Source organism: Sphaeramia orbicularis, chromosome 3 (assembly GCF_902148855.1).
Source record: "Sphaeramia orbicularis chromosome 3, fSphaOr1.1, whole genome shotgun sequence".
Taxonomy (NCBI): domain Eukaryota; kingdom Metazoa; phylum Chordata; class Actinopteri; order Kurtiformes; family Apogonidae; genus Sphaeramia; species Sphaeramia orbicularis.
The window spans coordinates 28,865,461-28,871,147 of NC_043959.1; the positions used below are offsets into that span (position 1 = coordinate 28,865,461).

Genomic DNA, 5,687 nt, shown 5'->3' on the forward strand with positions numbered 1-5,687 from the left:
GTTCAACCACTGTTCACAGAATCCACTCCTCACACGTCTCTTGTGTGTCCTCGTTCACAGAGCTCATAGGACTTAGATCCACAGCATGCCAAGCCTTTTGGATCACTGACTGGCAGCCCTCACCATCAGTTTCCATTCTTCCTTTATATTTCTGCCAGAGAGACAAAAAAAAAAAAAAAAAAACGGTTTCATTCAGTATTGTACACATTAATAGATCCATGCCATCCTTGGTGGTCATTCTGCGTACAACTGCATCCAGTACATAGGTACCATGTATGTCTGATTAAAAATTAATAATTGCCCTCCAATCCATATTGCCCCTAAAATCTGATTATCACCCAAAATGTTTGATCCTCTCAGACCAGGGATTAAAGCAAAAATTTTTCATCTGACTGAAAAATTTCTTCTGGTCAAAATCATTGGCCACTATTAAAAATGATGCAATACAATACTACTATAGCGTACAAGTTTATATAGTCAAATTTGGCAATACTGTAAAACACACTGAATGGGAGAGTGTACAGGTGTAGAAGATTAGTAACATGGATAGAAAAAATGTCATGAGTGGCATTGGTGGGGGGTCTGGGGGTCCTCCCCCAAAAAATTTTTAAAGCTTCAGGTCAATTTTGGTGCTCTCTGGTTAATTTTAAAGGGTATGAAAACCTTTGAAGCAAGTGAAAATAATAACTAGAAGAAAACCTTACTGCAAAAAAATGAGTGAAAAACTTTTTATTTAACAATTTAGGAACTCCTAAAACATAACTCCAACTCCAACAGCACATGAATTTTGGGGAAAATGTCTGTGTAAATGTAACCCTAACCAACTAATCTTCAGCTTCTCAGATTGATGGCGGATCAGGACTTTTTTACCAGTGGAATCATACAGAATTTTCTTGTGGCAAACGTCGTGAAATTTTGCCCCAGTTAAGCCATAAATCGGATTTAATTTACCTTTCTGACCATGTTAGGTGGACTGACCACTGGACTTGTCTGATTCTGGTCGCTCACAGCTCTGGTTGCTGTCGGTCAGCACCTGTAATGGATAAAACAAATAGGAGAGGGACAATAAAGAGACAGGTACTGGAAATGTACCACCAGAAAGGACATTTGAGGCTTTAATAAAAGAAACCATCCTCTTGTTGACAAGGACACAGAGGAAAACTTTGTTTTGAATCTCTAGATAGCTTTACAAGATACAATCAATGTAAGATACTGATTAAAATCTATCACTTATGAAGCTATACCTCATTAATATTTTTGACTGTGGATGGGGAATTTGAAGCTCCACAAACTGTTGAATGCATTTCCTCATCAAGACCCTGCAAAAAGAAGAAAAAAAGAGGGATATCTTAAATATGTGAAGATAGGATGTTGCTTATGTAACATTACAAGAAAGGTATTATGGCTGTGCTACTGAAAGTCTTTTGTCAGACACAAATCCACTCTGAAGCAGTTCTTAAGTCACTTATCCGATCACATGACTACAGTCTATAGATTCCAAAAACTACTATCTTCTAAGTCAGCAGTTCCCAACCTATTTAGGCTTTAAGCCACTTTCTACCTCCTACCTTATATACCATCGTCCACACAAACCATGTCCATATAAATCATACTAGTGTCCATACAAACCATGTCATACTCATGTCAGTACACACACACACACACACACACACATAGCACCACATTTGCAGTTATGATATTTTGCCCAAAGTTAAGCCATAAATTGGATTTATTTTACCTTTCTGACTGTGTTGGGCAGACTGACCACTGGACTTATCTGATTCTGGTTGCTGACAGCTGACTGGCTCTGGCTGCTGTCATATGCAACAGGAGGAATATGGCCCTTGTTACTCTTCAGATAAAATGTTGTTCAACAGTAGGTAAACAGGTTCACATTTGAAGAACCCATGAAGTTTCCTGGCTGTATAGTGCATGTGTCTCTCCCTAAGTGGAGAAACACCTTTTCACTATAGAAATGCACTGTTTGGAGTCTGCATGACATTAACAGGAGAAGGATGACCGTTGCTGTATGTGCAGCTGTTCTTGACTACATAAGGCTGAACTGCATTCTGCCACCCAATGCTTTAGTTGTTACATGTTTTGATAGTGCACACTGTCCCCCACAACATGAAACAGTTTCACTTATAGAACCAATTCCAGTGAACTTCCAAAAGAACCACACTGACAAGGCTATGGCAAGGGAAATATTTTAACTGGAGTCCACCAGCAGCCATGGTTTTCATATAAAAAAAAAAAAAAAAATTAAATGGTGTTCAATCTGACTGATTCTCTGCATCACCATCCTCAGTCTCTAAATCACATCTTCCTTCTTTCACTTTACTTCATTCACTATAGATTATTACTGCAATAATATTACACTAATAAAAATAAAAGCAGGTCAGCAGCATTTTGATTTTGTGATATGACAGTGATAGGAGCCACATTATGATTTTGGGTCCAAGAACCTTGTGAGATTAACACAAACCGGGGTTATCACTATAGTGATTTTGACAACAGATTAATTTCTGATTATTGGATTCTTATTTAAAAACATAACTACCAGAGACTAATTACTGAGAGAGTTCAGCTAGACGCATGCTTCAAAAAACTGTGAACCAACAACAGGAGAAAGACATTCAGATCCTCCTCTACCTGTTCAATCTGTCAGTCCCAAACTGATGAGTAATAAGAACTAGTGTAAAGGCCAACATTTAAAGCAGGCTCAGCTGTGTGTTGATTGCTCAGAACACCTGCCCCTGGCCTCCTCAGTTAACTACATGCACCAGGTACAGGTCAGGTTTGTTTCCCCCTCATGTGTTACACAAAGCAGGCCATGAACATTTTAAAGTGGTATCCTATCATCACATAATCGTTACAGTATAAAATATCCTGCTGTGGTTCATATTTTCCCCCAAAAGCCAAACCTGAGCTGTCCTACTGCTGTCTGTCCTCCTCTCCCCCTGCCCCGCATGCACACCGGAACGTTAACGAGGCTTAATCAACAACCACCGTAGCTTGCTGCACATACAGAAAACCAACAACGGTGTCATATTATATACAGTGCTGTAACTTTTCAATCATAAGGCCAAACCTGAGCTGTCAGACTGCTGTCTACTCTCTGTGTACACTTACAGTTAAAGACTGCACAACGTAATGTTAATTAGGCTTAATTAATGAGCAAGCTATAGCTTGCTGCAGGACACAAAACCAACAATGGTGCTATAACATATACTGGTTTATAACTATTGAATCCAAAAACCAAACCTGAGCTGTTGGCTGTCCTTGACCTCTTATTAGCAAAGCTTTTAGCCATAGCAGCGTTAGCTAATGAGCGTTAGCTCTCTCATCTAACTTTACCATGTGCAAAGAACACACACATCGATGGCTTGACACACAATCAGCAAAAAGAGGCTGAATTAGATTAAAAACCCTTACCTGTATGTGTTTACTCCGTTAGTTAGTCCACCAAGCAGCGACTTCCTCCTCCAGTATTTCATTTTTAAACGTCCTGAAGGTCTAGACACGGTGTGGGCGGACCTTGGAGTCGACGTATTGTAGGTACCGCCCACTGACAAAAACCAGCCAATCAGAAGAAAGCCCGCCAAATCGCCCACCAAATTTGACGTGTATCGAAAATGTGTGAGGAAGTGCAGTTCCACCACTGGCCAGTGGAGACGCTGTCCTATACACTGGGATACACTCAAAGTCAGGTCAAGTGGTACATAAGGACTTTCAAAGAAAAAGCGAAAAAGTGTTATTTAGACACTCAATAACACAGTAACACTCTTTGTTTTATGAGGACTCTGGCATGGTCCGGCTAAACCACATAGGTCCTCGGAGCCCAGGTGCGTAGTCAGGTGAAATGTCCCTCTAAACCACAAATACCAATGCACACACACACACACACACACACAAGATGTGTTCCCCATTGCAGGTAATTCAAAACTGCATTAATCTTAAAATCAGTAACAGAAATTATGTGAAGCTGCTTCTGAGAATTCATGTTTTAGCTTAAAACCTGCATTTTCAGATAAAATATATCAGTTTTATCAGTATTCACTGTGCATTGACATGGTCTTATTCGTATGTGACATTGCTACATTCATATATTTGTTGCATTCGAACTATTTTACAACATGTTCTACTCCAGAGTTGTAATGAATCTCCGTTTTAAGTCACATGAATTCTGATCTCTCTGATTCAGGACGATATTTGGAATTAGCCCAGATCAGGTTTGAAAAGATAAGATTCCATGTGATTTGGCGTGTTCACACCGTCATGAACTAAAAGAAATCTTAATCGCATGAGTGAAAAGATCAGATTCGGGCCATTTCTGCCCAGTGTGAACATAAGTTTATGGTTGAAATTCTTGGGAATGACACAAGCTTGGCTTTTGCAAAGTTTACTGCCATTTTTTAAAATTTCTGTGTATTTCTAAGTACATTGAAAGGCAATTAGAAGCATTATATAGGTTTTATTAAGAAAATTAATGACAAACAAGTGGTGCCAGGCATAACAAACCCCTCCCCTTTTACATATTGTAGCTTATTTTGACTTCGACTTTTGATTTTCGATGTCATGTCTATGCATGTAGTGATGTCAGCATATCAGTTACTTCTATATATGTGCCAAGTTTGAAGTAAACAAAATTGATGTTTTGATAGACGTGAAATTTTGCCCATTATAAGTAAATGGGAGAAGAAAAAAGATTTTAAAAATTCATAAAAAATTTGAAATGTAATCACATCTATTCTGGGTCACTGGTAATCTATAAACTCAATTTGGTATGAATTCAACCAACAGTTTTGCTGCTACAGAAATTTAAAATTTTGCCCATTTTAAGTAAATGGAAAAAAAAAAAATTCATTAAAAATTGAAACTTTGACCTACTATTCCCAAAATGTAATGACATCTATTCTGTGTCACTGGGAATCTATAAACCCAATTTGGTATGAATTCAACCAATAGTGTTGCTGCTACAGAAATTAAAATATTTGCCCATTATAAGTAAATGGAGAAAAAAAGCATTTTAAAATTCATAAAAAATTTAAACTTTGACCTACTTTTCCCAAAATGTAATGAGATCTATTCTGGGTCACTGGCAATCTATAAATCAAATTTGGTACAAATTCAACCAATAGTTTTGCTGCTAGTGTTAAACAGAACCAAAAACAATACCCCTTACCTCCGCTTTGGGGGGCGGGGTAATAAATCCACACGTAAGCAAAGAATCCATTTATGTCATTCCCAGACCTTCTTCCCTGCTAGTATAATTATCCTTGAAAATGAGGGGTATTCATCTTGTTGCAATATTCAACCTCACCACTAGATGTCACTAAAATCCCACACACTGGTGCTTTAAGTGTCAGCCCTGTTGTGTTTATGTTACACACCACATACACTTGACACTTACCCACTGCAGATCCAGGCTTTTCATTTTTCAGTGGTGGTCTATGTAAGAACCAGCCCCTCCTTTCCTCCAGATAAATGCTGTGGGAGTTCTTTTAGTCTTCACTGTCCTTATCTGTCAAACCCTGAAGGTTACAGATCTATCCTCCTACACATCCTCCCCGTTGGCTCTTTATCCTCAACACCGGAACCTCTTTCACTCCGTCCATCCTCCGTTCACCTATTACGCCCATCTGCTCCACAGTGTCTTCCTCCATTAACCATACATATGAGAATTG

At 38.7% G+C, this 5,687-nt stretch overlaps 1 long non-coding RNA gene across 1 annotated transcript; it reads right to left on the bottom strand.

Annotated features, from left to right (window-relative positions):
- Positions 1–960: 960 nt before the first annotated feature.
- LOC115410051 (uncharacterized) lies at positions 961–3,495 on the bottom strand. Its single transcript, XR_003934045.1, has 3 exons — positions 3,436–3,495; positions 1,245–1,319; positions 961–1,033 (listed from the first exon to the last, which is right to left on the bottom strand). It is a non-coding gene; the product is annotated as an uncharacterized LOC115410051 (long non-coding RNA).
- Positions 3,496–5,687: the final 2,192 nt, after the last annotated feature.